Source organism: Euphorbia lathyris, chromosome 2 (assembly GCF_963576675.1).
Source record: "Euphorbia lathyris chromosome 2, ddEupLath1.1, whole genome shotgun sequence".
NCBI classification, from domain to species: Eukaryota; Viridiplantae; Streptophyta; class Magnoliopsida; order Malpighiales; family Euphorbiaceae; genus Euphorbia; species Euphorbia lathyris.
The window spans coordinates 101,455,382-101,470,650 of NC_088911.1; the positions used below are offsets into that span (position 1 = coordinate 101,455,382).

Consider the following 15,269-nt stretch of genomic DNA (forward strand, 5'->3'; position numbering starts at 1 on the left):
GTATTGTGAACAAGAGTTCAAAAGATAGTTCAACTTCAAAATTTAGCAAATTAGTTGTCATGTATATACACCTGCTGATCCAAAACGAGTAGCAAAATCGTATATACCAACATTTAATGCGTATTGAAATTTCTAAAGAAAACTTGAATTTGTTCATCCAATTAATCTCAACTTCTAAATTAATTTTTATTTATTATATATTATAATTTTATTTCTAGTACAATTATTTATGTTATATTTCAAACATGTCGAATCTTACAAATGTTGAATTTGTGCTAGTTGATTGTTTCGAGAAGAAATCTTTGATGTATTTACTTAAAACTCATTTCTATTTATTTCACCTTATATGTTATACGAAAAAAACAATAATTAAAATATTAGAAAACTAAATTAATTTTTATTTATTACTTATCATAATTTTATTTCTAGTACAATTATTTATATTATATCCAAAAATGTCGAATTTTACAAATGGTTAATTTGTGGTAGTTGACATTTTTGAGAAAAAATCTTTAATACATTTACTTAAAACTCCTTTCTATTTATTTCACCCTATGTTTATACTAAAAGAAAAAAACAATAGTTTTTTTTTTTTGGTAAAAAAGGAAAAGAAAAACGAACAACAACAAACTACCCAGGAATTAGCCTAGGGAAGCTAACCCCAATTCTATCTTCTAAGAGAAGAGGAGAGATGAAACTAGGGGAAACATGAAGGGTAGTAACGCCTAACGTCCCTTCATGGCCCGCCGCCGCCAAGCGATCAGCAACACGATTCTGCTTTCTAAAAATGTGTCTGAACTCTACGAACTCAAAGGAGGAGCAAAGCCTTTTAATAGCTTTGATGAGGTTGCGACTGTTAAGACCCATAGAATGATTCTCAGAAATCATTTTGATTGCTTCCAAATTATCAGACTCCACAGAGAGCCTCTTAACACCCAGCCTTTTAGCAAGATTGATTCCAGTAAGAATAGCCCAGAGCTCCGCAGAAAAGGAAGAACCCAACCCTAAATTCTGGGAGAACCCAGAAAGCCACGCGCCCCCTGCATCTCTAAGTACACCTCCAGCCGCAATCTTACCGTTACTGAGGCAGGAACCATCAGTATTCAGCTTTACAACCCCCTCTCTTGGCCTGCTCCATCCCACGAGATGGACATCACAACACTGAGAGGCTTTGGCAAGGGACTCTCCTTTGAAACTATCGATAATAGAGAAAAGTTTTTTCGAGAAGAAATCAGCTAAGTTTGTCATAAAAACAGTTTTATCTCCAAAAATCTCCTCGTTTCTCCATTTCCAAACTTGGTGACAGATAATAGCAAAGAAAATGTCACCATGCTCCATGTATGGAAGCAACTTTCCTCTAACACCATCAGAGAACCAGTCGACCTCAGAATGTGCCATGAAGGAAGAGAAAATATGGTGTGGGAAAATTTTCCTCCAAACCTCTTTACTATTAGAGCAATCTCTAAGAGCATGGCACAAAGTCTCAACATGGCCTCTGCATCTACTGCAAGCTCCAGAATCAGCCAAGTGCCTTCTGTGCCTATCCGAATTAGTAAGAAGACTGTCCTTAACGCCCAGCCACAGAAAACTCCTAATACGGAGTAAGGGGATCTAATAAACTCCTAAATAAATTTTATTTATTACATACTAAAATAATAAAGTGGATCTAATACCAAAACTAAAAATTTACAAGTAAGGGGATGTAGCTCAGATGGTAGAGCGCTCGCTTAGCATGCGAGAGGTATGGGGATCGATACCCCACTTCTCCAATTTATGCTTTTTTACTTTTCAATCTATTTACTTAAAACTTCTTTCTATTTAAACCACCACGGGACTAATAGCAAAACGTGACTCTCTAGCTAGTATATGAGCAACCTCATTTGCTTGTCTTCGAGTAAAAGTGACTGAATAAGAGTCACAACTATTAAGTAAAGAGTGACATTGTGTAATGAGATCCCCGAATTTTGTTATATCAGTAGCGGATGAGTGAATTGCATCCACCATCGCTTTTTTCACTTTTCAATTTATTTACTTAAAACTTCTTTCTATTTATTTCACCTTATTTTCATATTAAAAAGGAAAAAACAATAGTTAAAATATTAAAGTACTTATTTATTTCACCTTATTTTTATAGGCAATTATTTTTCCTTTTTCAATCACTCCTAATAAAGATCAGATGATCCGATAAGCTTCTTAATTTCCCCTCTTTCATTCTGTTTTTATTCTATAATTCATAACAAAAACTACAAATGAAAGATATATCATTCTATGTTTGTATGTTGATGACATACTTATTATGGGAAGTAATGACAAGATGGTAAGAAGTACCAAAGACATGACTCACGGTTTGATATGAAAGATATGGAACTCGCATATGTGATTTTAGGTATCCAAATCAAATGTTCACCTAACTATCTCATCTTGACTCAGTCACACTACATGGACAAGATTCTTGGCAAGTTTAATAAGGACGATTCTGGTATAACCAGAACTCCAATCGACACTAGCCAACATTTCTCTAAAAATAAAGGGGAAATCGTTGACCAAGTAGAATACGTGAGGGTTATAAATAGTCTGATTTATCTCATGAGTTGTACAAGGCCTGTTATTTCTTTTATTGTCAGTAGTTTAAGTAAACAAACAAGTAATATAGGGAAAGTCCACTAGATTGCCTTTATTAGAATATTTCGGTATTTACGGTACACTCTTGATTACAGATTGCACTATATGAGAGAACCTGTTGTGTTAGAATGATTCTCTAATGCAAGTTGGATATCTGATATAAGGATTCTAAGGACACGAGCAAATACATGTTTACTCTAGCAAGAGGAGCATTGTCCTGGAAATCCTCATGATTATAACCAGATATAAAGACAGAAAAGAAGCTGTGTGGCAACAAAACTTCTTGGAGGATATTCCTATATGGCCAAAGTCTATGCGCACAATTTATATATATTATGATAAACAAACAATGGTTAAGAGAGCACATATCGTATATAACAGTAAATATTGACACATGCATCGTCGACATAACATCGTTAGACAATTGATCTCAATCGATATTATCTCTGTTGATTTTGTTGGATCAAAAGATAATACCGCATATCCACTAACTAAAAGGTTAAACCGAGATCAAGTTGAAAATCATCGAAAGGAATGGGACTGAAGCATATTAATATTTAAGGCTTTATGTGAAGGAAAACCCAACCTTGTTGACTAGAGATCCTAAGATATAGGTTCAAAGGGATAACCTAATTGTATAAGCTTTGTGAGGTCACTATGGGGATCACCCCTAGTCTATTCTTATGCTGTAAATAATAATATAAAAATGGAAAAAGGTTAAGCTATGCTTTTAATGATACATTGTGCATCCGAATTTTGAGAAATAAAAATCAAATATGTGAGAGTGGAGTGGGATCTCTTCGAAGGAGACTAATGAGGCTCAAATCTCTCTAATTCTTGCAGAACCAGGAGATGTTCATGACCATAACGAACATTACCATGAGAACTAAAAATTGTGTTATGTTATGTGAAGTATATTATCGTTTACACAAATAGCATAATAGTTGAAGGACATCACATGTACTAGTCAGTTAGTAAAGTGAATATACTTTCACAAGAGAAGGTTTGAGGGTTGTTGTCTACCTATTCTATGCAAATATCGACTATAGAAAGTTATTACCATATCATATCTAGTTGCTTCAAATTTTATTCATATAGGGATTATTGGATTAATTTTCCTTATTATCCAAAATGAATAATAATAAAAAAAGCGGTTTATATAAAATAGTTTGAAGAAACTGTTTTGTCCAAAATTTGTCTTTTTTTTTTATTATATATACAACAAATGAAAACTAATTGGTAAGTTTATTATTACATTACTTCTTCCAGCATACTAAAAGGACATTCGTTTCCTTAAAATTATTTTCTTATTTTTAAGTTTAAATAATCTTTTGGTTCCTGCAACTTCCATAGTTGTTCTTCTTATCAATCAATGTTATTCTGGTGATAACAATTCTACACACGGTAAGAGTTCGCTTACGTAATCTGTTGTATCTTGGGAGACGATCGTTAATAGTGAAGGAATATGTCTTAAGAAGACTGTTAATATAGCATCAGATTTCTCACATCTGTTCTTCAGACTTTCGTATACTTTCACTTAGGGCTTCATTGGATGAAGGGGAGGGAAGGGTAAATAAAGGAAGGGTAGAGAAGGGTAGGGAAATGTAAAGAATGGGAAAGAAGGGTAATTTCTTAACCCTTCAAAACCCACCAAATTGGAGGGTTGAAAATTGGATGAAATTTCTTAAAACAAAACCTTCAAAACTCTTCCATTACTCTACCCTTCTAATTTTTTTTGTATTCCAAACATGGGTTTGTAAAATCCCTTACTAATCCTTCCCCCTCCCAAACAAGGGTTTCTATCAACCCTTACTAACCCTTCCCTTATTAACCCCTCTATACCCCCCATCCAATCAAGCCCTTAATTTTTGTTAGTACAGTTTACTGTTTTTACATATTTTTGTATTCGTTTTTTTAATCTTTTCTAACATCCAACATATTTATCCCTTTTACAACTTTTGTTTTCCTTTTCACTCCTAAAAATATCTTAGTAGTAAAATACTATTTTTTCTATATAAAAGTATCGTTGCTCTCTATTTCTATGAGTGTCTTGCGTCATTTACAATTAAAATCATCTATTAAATTCAGCTACATGGGTTTTGCTGGATGGAGTTGATATGATGGAAGTAATGGTGTTTGGTAATATTTTGGAGAGAATTATATTAACTCTATGTAGTATTATTTCAATGTTTAAAGGTAGATGAGATGGTTAATGATGCTTACTCCGGGTCATATGGGGTCCTGGTTCCGCCACTGATTATTAGTTAAGTATAAAAAATAAAAATATTTTAAAATAGGTTATGTAAATTTTAATTATTAAAATTTTGAATAATAATTATATTGAAGGAAGCTTTGCTTAAAAAAAATTCCATTTTTCGTTTGTCTTAGGCTCGGCATTTTTTTTAAAGAAGACCTAAATCTCATTGTTAAGAAACTCTCTTCTTTTTCATCCAGGTTTTGAGAGGGGGGGGGTCCGGTTTTTAGCCAGAAGATAGGCCTCTTATTTGCTTTGTTTTGCTTTTTTTATTGAATAAATTTTTTATTGATCTACTACTATGGTAGATTTGGTAGTTTCTTCATTCTCCTTCATGGGTGGTTATGGTAGGCCTTTCTATATGAATGTTATCATATTTTTCCTTAATGGAAAAATAGAAGAGTTTTGTCTATCATCGCATAGATCTTGCTCATTAAAAGATCATTAAGACATTCCTGGAACAAACGACTATGAAGTTGATTCTGGGTGGAGTGTGTTTTTCGCCGTTGTGCCAAAAAAATTTCAAACACTCTCTACTAATGCTCTATCATGATATATGATATTGAAAATGCAGATTCAAACTTCTTTGATGTACTTCTGGGTTGTAAATTTTAATTACTTATGTCGAGATATACTATTTTTTCTATGAATGAAACAATTTTTTCTAAAAAAAAAGTAGCCAACTTTTAATTTTTAGTGGTAAAAAGGAAGTTTGTCATCATCAATAGTGCTCATTTCATCCTGAATGACCAAATGAATTTGTTACTCACCGATTAGATATAGGCTTATCAAATACAAGTCTTGTGATTTTATTGACCAAATTCAACATAACGACGTCGTTTGATATTAGATTTAGAAAACGTAAAATAAAACACAACACCAAGCCACCTTTCTTCCTCCTCAAAATTTTAGTAACCCTTACTTGATAACCGTAATTAAACACCATCGATGCAAATCTGTAAAATTGTTTTACCACCGTAAGTGCTCGATGTTTGGTCTTCCTTAGTTCCTCCTCTATGATATGATGCTTTCCAATAATCTATAGATGCTTACACTACACCATAGATGGTCTGTTGCAACACCAAGCAAGTGTTGGCTAAAGTCGTTATTGTGTTGCTAAAGAAGTTTTGGCAACAGTTTTTGTCAGAAAAGAGAGTTGCTTTTTCGCACGTTGCTAAAGATGTCACAAGCAACATTTTTTCACATTTTTAGCAACATCGATACAAATGTTGCTACTCATGTCAGTGGCAACACTTTCCTATCCTATAGCAACTTAAATGAAAGCGTTGCCTATATCGTAGATCAGGTAACACTATTATCGAATAAAATTATAAGCAACACTTTTAAACTTTCTTGCAACAAGTTTTTATGCAACATTGTTTTTTAGTTGCAACTCTTTTTATATAGAATTGCAACACTTTTTAATTTAACATTTTTTTTGTTTCAAGCAACTCTTTCATATACAATTTGCAACATTTTTTAATTTAACACTTTTTATACAACTCTTTAATTTAACACTTTTTAATTTAACATTTTAATGGCAACTCTTTTATATTATGTTCATAGCAACGCTTTGTGTTTGAAATTTTAACGGTTTTTAATGTAACACTGTAACATATGCAACATAATCTTTAACATGTGCAACACAAAAAAAATTAAGAAATTTCTGAATTTAAATAATAGCATAAAAAAACCCGTAATTGCAATTACAAATCCATAATAGCCCAATATGTTAATAATGAAATTTAAAATTCTCAAATGATCCAAAACACATAATAAAAAGTATAATAAAGTAATAATGTAACTTATCCTTCAAACTCCTTAGAAAAGATAGTAGTATTCTCATTTTCATTTGAAATGCCACTATATATATCCTCAATATCAATATTGAGATTGCGATTAACTTCTACCAATTTGTTTATGATTAATGCCAAACTCTTCCTCACTTTCTGATCCACTTGTTTCATTTTCTCCTCCATTGCTTCTTCAAGTTGGATAACTTTCTCCTCCATTTCTCCTTGCAATTGGTTTTTTATCTTTGTTAATTCCTGCAGGCTCTGATGCTCAGCTTCTTCATCATCTAGGGGTGGGGGCTCCTAATCAAACAAATATATACATGATGCTCAATAACATTGAGGACTGTAAAAAATGTTTACAGATTTGCATACTGTGAGTGTCAGGAATTTACCTGTTGAAAGCGCCGACGTTGGATAGCAGCTACAACTCTCACCATCACATAAATTGGAATAACAATCCCAACAATTTGCAAAAATATCAACTGTCACACACCACACCACACTAAAACACTTGTTAATATTTGCATTCATACAAGTGCCATTTCATTCAAATTTCAACTAATTTTCCTTACTATTAGGAGTGGGAAGGAAATGACATTGTTTCCAGAAAGGATGGCTGGAAGAGTATGGCGTAAAACCAGAAGAATCATGAACTGCAAAAATGTAAGCAACAAACATCTAACACTTGTTCAAACATGGACATTCTAATAGAGATGAGACAAAATTAATTAAATCCTAATTTTGACAGCTAAATTTACCAGTTACTCAGAGAGCTTAGATGGAAACTACATTATTTCAGTTGTTACAAATGAAGAATGCACAAAACAGTGCCAAGACTATGAAGAAAGATGAAGGGACCAACCCATAGGCCTTTTTTTTACAAATACCGCAACTTTGAGGACGTTTATTATACAAGAGCCTTCGAGGGACAACATATTTTCACTATGAACAAAACAATTTATTAAACAATTTTGCTTCGGGTACTAATTTCCACAAGGTTAACAACTGCTAAAAGCTTAGAGTCCTATAGGCCATATGATCTTCATTATGACAAAATTCCATTTGTTTACTACTCTATAAACAGTTTTGCAACATACTGAGTTGGCACATACACCATACAAGTTTAGAAAAAACATTACTTAGTGAAATCAGTTAAAAATCATTAATTAACAAGACTATAGATAGAAACAGATTTATGTACTGAGAAAAACAGAGTTTCACATACAAAAACAGAGTTTCACATAGTTGATGATAAAACATACCTCATCACGTAATTGCCTTAATGATTTGATATTTTCAAATGCTTTGTGCTTCTTCTAGATCACAGCTGAAGCTCAAACCGTGAGGTCTTGATTTCATTATAAAAAAACCTTCACTATATCCCTAAGTTGATTAATTCTTCCCCAAACTGTGTGCTTCTCCTTTCTTACTCCATCCAAATCAGAACCCATAAGCTACAATAATATAACTAAATTAGCAAGTTACCGGGCAATTCTGATTATAACATAAATTAATCACAAGAACTGATCGAGAGAAGCTAGAAAAACTACAAAAATTTAGCACAACAGAGCCAAAATTTCAGGATTCTTACTTTGACCTGGTCTTCTATAGCTTCTTTCTGGCCCATTGAATCCCGAATCTTTTCTCTCATAGCAGTTAGCAATTACTTTGTCCCTTGTCCCCTCAAGCTTTTTCTATTTCTTTGAGAATTTGCTTCTCCTCAGTCAATGGGATCCTCTAGTTCTGTATACGTATATGATATTACAAACAATGCATAAAATTTTACTACGGGTGAAAGAAATAACAGAGGTCCAATACCATTCTAAATGCTAATATAATGTTTATAAAAAAGTTAATAGTAAACAGAATTAGTTAAAGGTGTGCTACAAGGTCCTTGAAGTTTTAAAACTTATCAAAAGGACGAACTGTTATTGCCAAGGTAAATACACAAACATTAGATTTAAGACAAGTGACAATTGAGAAAACTAGGCAGAATTCTGAGTGAAATATATGGATTATGTATATGCATAACAATGTAAATTATGCAAACACCAGATTTAATGAATATTATTAATTATTCTCATATGTTTTAGATTTTTTCATAAAAAGGTCAAATCTAGACACCTAAGTATGGCTTGTCAAGTAGCTGAAGCAACTCATATCGAAATTGGAAGGTTCCATTGATTTCTTTCATTTTGATAGGGAAAATGGCAACCAAGACAAAGTCGAAATAGGTTTTACTGGAAAAGAGAAAACCTCTATTGAAACAGAAGAGGAGAAGCTTGAAAGAAGCGATCCATGTGATGAAGAAGGAGAGAATTAACTAGAGGATGAATACCAGGGAAGGAGGAAAAAGATGTAGAAAATGGGTGTGTAAGATAGGACTCTTAATAACCCTTTCGGAATATAGGAAGCTAAGAAATAACAAAAGCTAAGAGTAAAGAGATTGGGATGATCAAGCTTTTGGTAATTTCAGTCTCCATTTTTCTTCAATTTTGAGACTTTTGGATTTGATTTGCTGATATGCATGTGAAGATGGCTTCTTTGTGATGACACTAGATTAGATTGACACTTTATACCAGTTCTAGAACCAGAAATGGATACTAGTTCTGGAAATAGAACTGTACCAGTTTACCAATTATTTAAGGTAACACCTTGCTAAATTCTACTAATAATTCTGTAGGCTGTAACAGCTCAGCTTTCTAAGCTCGACAGTTTGTGTTTAAATAAATTGTATTATAATAAATAAATAAATAGAACTAAATAAAAAAATAACATATAAAGTTAATAGGAAAAAAATATAATATGGTTAATTTAATTGTGACGTTTAGCTTAAATTAAATATATTTTGTAAACGTTGAGCTTAAATTCGTATTATTTTATAAACGTTAAGACTATATTTGTGCTATTTTGTACGTGAGGCCTAAATTGATGCTATATTATAAACGTTAAGCCTAAATTGATATTATGTTGTAAACGTTAAGCCTATATTGGTGCTATTTTGAACGTTGAGCCTAAATTGGTACTTCTCCAAAAACCTTAGGCCTATTTTGGTACCTTATCCCTACTATATATAACCAGTAGAGAGAAAGAAGTAATAACCTCAATCTGGATGATAATAAGGTCAAAGAATGTATCCATTACAAACTTCAATAACAAACCTGCAATAAGCAAGAAAGAAACCCATCAAATTAACTCGTATGTCCATTGATGCACTCAAGTTGATAGGTCATTATATTAAAAATAAGCAACCCATAGTTGTTCCCAGTCATCCATTAAACTTCAAAACGAGGTGTTTATCGAGAAGCTTCTTAGTTTCTTTTGGATCTGCAACAACCAGATCCACCATTTGAGCATACTTTTGAAAATAAAGGAAGCCCGAATTGAGGTATAACATTAGGATACTAGTTTTCAATAAAGATATATACCTTTAGGAACAGGGGCCAAGGTATCAGAAGGAACAACTACTTCATCAGATGGTGTTTGAATCTGCTCTATTCAACTTGTTGAGCTTCCCTACTTTTTCGCCACAATTTGACAGCAAAAGAAGCACATAATTAGTAAATTGCAAATCTAAAATGTCGAATCAGATATCAATATCATACAATCATGTAATCTTTGAGTTACAAATGTTTGACAAATCGGAAAAAACAATTAAGAGTGGAAAAAACTCAAATATTAGGCTAAAGTTCCATCTGGGTTATGTTTGTCAGTTTCCTTCAATCGTACCAATTGGTCTGAGTTCATGTGAATCTTTTGCATTTCATAAATTGAAATGGACATACAACAACATATATCTACTTTTAACAACTTTTACCATTTTCAGGTCATAATCTCAGCCAAAACAATGAACAAACTGTAGTTTGACAATTAAATTATTAAAACTGCAACATAATGAACTAGAAAGCAAATAACAAGAAACATGAACTCATTCTATAATAAGTCTTTTGTTTAGGAATAAATTGAAGACATTTTATCTAATTGTGTTGAAGTTTAAAACAAAACCAGTAAATATTAAAGGGCAAGATCAGATATTTAGTAGAGAAATTGAACAGAGTAAGACTGAAAACAAAAAGTTAACAGAAATGCTAACTATGATGTGTGAAAACTATAATGCTTTAGGAAGCCAATTGGTGGATTATATGAACAAGAATCAAGATAAGGAGCCTAGTATATGGAGTAAAAGAAAATCTAAGAGCAGTAATACCAACAACAATTATTGATAACACATTAGCCATGAATGTTAATTCTGAAAGCAGCTCAACTGATGAAAAATCTTATAAAAGCCAAAGAGAAGAAGTTATCAAAGCTAGATTTCAAGAGTTTATGTCAAGTCCGAACCATCTGATACAAGCCTAGTAAGTCCTTTAAAAACAGGAATTGTTAACATTTTTACTTCACTCATAATTAACTGAATTCTAATTGATTTTCAAGTTGTTAAAGATGGATATCAATGGAGGAAAATATGGTCAAAAGGTCACATGAGATAACCCTTCACCAAGAGTTTATTTCAAGTGCTCATTTGCTCCTACTTGCTCTGTTAAAAAGAAGATAATTTCAAATGCAATTGGACACAAGATCATACATAAAATAACTCTTTTGTGATAAATCTGAATGAGATTATTAGTTTCTAAAGTATAGTTCTTTTGTTTCTACGATATTCAAGTGCAAAGAAGCATTGAAGACCAATCAGTGTTAGTTGCAACATATGAAGGTGAACATAATCACCCACATCCATCACAAACAGATGCAACATCAGGGGGAAGAAGAAACCTAACTCTTGGTTCAGTACCTTGCTTAGCTTCACTTCATCAGACCCAACATTTACTCTTGGTGGAACAGATGGATTCTTCCTTGACAAAAGATCCCAATTTCACATTTAAGACCATAATATTAAATAGCTTTAGGCTAAGCTGGTAAGTTTATCTAACATTTAACCTGTCTAAACCTAAACTGAATGCTCGTGACATTTAAAACATTAGTTAATAGTGCTACTGCCTCTTATAGAGATTATGCAAAAACAGATAAAATTTTGCCCCATACTAAAAGACGAAAAACTTCACATTTAGCAAAGAAATTTCCAATTATCACAAGTTGTCAAAGTGATAAACATGCCAAAAATATCAATCGGTGTTACAAATTTCTAGGGCTTTTCTTTATATTTGAAACTCTAACTCAATGTCCAAATGTTGGTTCTCCAACTTATATATAACCTAAAAGAAGCAAAAACTTACCAGAAATTTTATTGAAAGTTGGGAACTGCAGTAATTTTGAGAATGCAATTGAAAATCTAGATTAAAGAGGGAGGGAAAGAAAAGTGAAAGAGGGAATGAAAGTGTTTCAAAAAGTACCTGTAGAAAACCCAAAGGGAGTGAGAATCAAGGGATTGGGAATGACCGAACACACACCAGAGAATGGACCGCACATCAGGGTTTTAGGTTTTTACAAAAAAAAAAACTAGGCAAAGAATGGATCATACAGATCGATTGAAAAGTGGGATTCGCCTGCATAAGGTTATTTGCTCGATTCATTTTGCTGTAATCAAAATATGGTCTCAAATTCGAGTGAGCCAGGTTTGGGTTTTAGGGGGAAACGAAAAGAAAAGAGAGAGGGAAACGAAAAGTGATGGAGGGAATGAAAAATCGATGGAGGGAAAATTTAGGGGAGTAAAAGCAAAAGCAATTAATGTATTATTATTATAATTAATAAGTGTTTCAGTTTTCTGTATTACAATTTCTAAGGGATTTTAATTTAGGTATTAAAATAGAAAATAAAAGGATTTTAATTTAGAATGAATTAATAAGGGGAATTTTTGATAAAATTTATTAAAAATATGTTTTGCTTATTAATTAAATAGTATTAGAATTTATGCTTATTAAAAATATTGAGAATTTATTTTTAATAAGTATTTTATACCCTTACTAAATTTTGCTTACTAATACCTCTTTTTCTTGTAGTGGATTTTAACTCTCTTTATAAAAATAATTTCAAATTAATTATTATATTTAATATATATAAATATTGTTTATTTATTTTTTTACGTCATCCGATCCGACCAATACGAGTCATCTGGTCCGACCAAGTGACCCTTAACCCAATTATAAATCTGGTTTGATATCCGGTCCGGTTCTGATAACGTTGATCACAAGCACAAAAGTTTTCCCCCTTAAGACAATTTTATTTTTTATGATTTTTTTAATCCTGAAATATACAAAACGACGTCGTTTTGCATCTAATAGAATTAAGAAAGATTATTTACATAAAAAGTGTTTCAATTTTGACACATCTCTTGCAACACTTTATAATTAGTGTTCTAAAATTTCAAAATTATGTGAGTTTGACATGTCTTTTGCAACATTCCATAACCCATGTTGCAAAAGATCCAAAAAAATCATAAAAAGTGCAACACATGTATTTTAGGTTGCAAAAGACCATCTATGGTGTAGTGTTATGATTTTTTTGGGTGTTTTTACGGGAAAATAAAATAAAAATTCATCCAAATCTCTAATGGAGTTTTCCAACGACAATGGGTGTTCAAGCCCCCCCCCCCCCCCCCCCCTCCCCCTTTCCCCCTCTAGATCTACCTCTGCTTGACAGCTAATGGATTTCAACATCAACACGTAAGATAACTTTAGGAGTCATATATTCTGATTTTAGTCCTTGATTCAGACGACGACGGAAAAAACTCATCGCATTTGCATGGTTTTGTAAATTAGCATCATTTTTTATTTTAATAGTATCTTCAAGATTCTTTATATCTAAATGGATTTCGGGATCCAACCACGTAAGATAATTTTTCCTGAAATGTCAACTACCACAAATTTAACATTTGGAAGATTCGACATGTTTGAAATATAATATAAATAGTTGTATTAGAAATCAAATTAGAATATGTAATAAATTAAAATTAGACATGTTTGAAATATAATATAAATAGTTGTATTAGAAATCAAATTAGAATATGTAATAAATTAAAATTAATTTAGAACTTATTTGAAATTAATTGGATGAATAAATTTGAGAAGGGTTAATTGAATGAGCAAATTAGTGTTGAAATTAATTAGAAGAGCAAATTCGTGTTGTTAATGTTTTATTATTATTTTTTTTTGGTAGAAAATGAAAGAAAAAAAAACAAACAAACAAAACAACTCAACCCGGGATCAGCCTAGGAAAACTGATCCCCACCACATCCTCCAAGATCAAAGAAGAAATGAAGCCCGGTGGAGAAGAAAAGGTAGAAAGACCCAACAAACCAGAGTGCCCTTCCATTGCAAGACGGTCCGCGACGCGGTTCTGCTCCCTATAAATACGAACAAACTTAATAGACTCAAAGGAGGACCCAATCCTTTTAATGCCTTTAATAATATTCAAGCTATTCCGGCAAACAGACTTGCCCTCAGAAATCATTTTAACCGCTTCTTGGTTATCTGACTCAACTAGAAGCTTCTTCACCCCTAGATCCTTAGCCAGCTTCAGGCCAGAGAGAATCCCCCAAAGCTCTGCAGAAAAGGAAGAACCAATACCCGAATTCTGAGAGAAGCCAGAAACCCACCTGCCTCCATCGTCTCTAAGGACCCCTCCTGCAGCAATTCTCCCGTCTCTCAGACAAGAACCATCAGTGTTGAGCTTAACCACACCTTCACTCGGCCTACACCAGCCTAAAATATTGACCTCCTTCCTCTGAACCACCCTAACTAAGGGGTCCTCACCAAAACTCTCAACCCAGGTACTAATCTTCTTAGAAAAGAAATCAAGGACATTTGGCATAGAAACCACTCCTCCTCCAAAGATCTCCTCGTTCCGCCACCTCCAAATCTGATGGCACACCACCACAAAAAGAAGAACACCTTGATTCCCAGGCAGAAGAATCCCATTAATACCATCAACAAACCAATTATTTTCAGAATGGGCTAAAAAGGAAGGAAGCACATCCCTAGGGAGAATTCTTCTCCAAACCTCTAAACTTTTCTCACAATCCCTGAGAGCATGGCACAACGTCTCCTCAAACCCTCTGCATCTGCCACAGGCTCCAGAATCCACCAGGTGCCTCCTTTTTCTATCCGCGTTAGTAAGCAACCTATTCCTAGCCCCAAGCCACAAGAAGCTCCTAATGCGGTATGGGACTTTCAAGCCCCAAATTGTCTTCCACACCCCTGGGGAAGAAGAATCCAAACCCTGATAGAATGCCTGAAAAGCAGATTTACACGAATAGGCCCCATTGTTTGTCAGCGTCCAACAGTAACTATCCTGATCCTCAATTTGATTACTAATGTGAACCTCTCTAATAGAAAGGAGCGATTCCAGACTGAGGTATGAATCAAATTTATCCCAAATCCACTCACCCTCAGAATCCACAATATCAGCAATCCTCCAGTCCTGAACGTCCAACGGAGGCAAGGAAGTACAAACCTCCAATAAAGGCTTCTTACCTACCCAAATATCCTTCCAGAAACTGATGGACCTGCCATTACCCATATTCCAGCCAATCCCAGAACAAAATTCAGCAAACACAGCACTAATGCCTTTTCAAAGAAAGGAACAATTAACCACTCTCTCCTTAGCCCCCCCCCCCCCCCCCAACACCTTATCCTTCCGGT

The 15,269-nt window shown here is 33.4% G+C and overlaps 1 non-coding gene and 1 pseudogene across 1 annotated transcript; both read left to right on the forward strand.

Annotated features, from left to right (window-relative positions):
- Positions 1–1,696: 1,696 nt before the first annotated feature.
- TRNAA-AGC (transfer RNA alanine (anticodon AGC)) lies at positions 1,697–1,769 on the forward strand. The gene has a single exon. It is a non-coding gene; the product is annotated as a tRNA-Ala (tRNA).
- Positions 1,770–9,268: 7,499 nt separating this feature from the next.
- LOC136217311 (probable WRKY transcription factor 40) lies at positions 9,269–11,592 on the forward strand (annotated as a pseudogene).
- Positions 11,593–15,269: the final 3,677 nt, after the last annotated feature.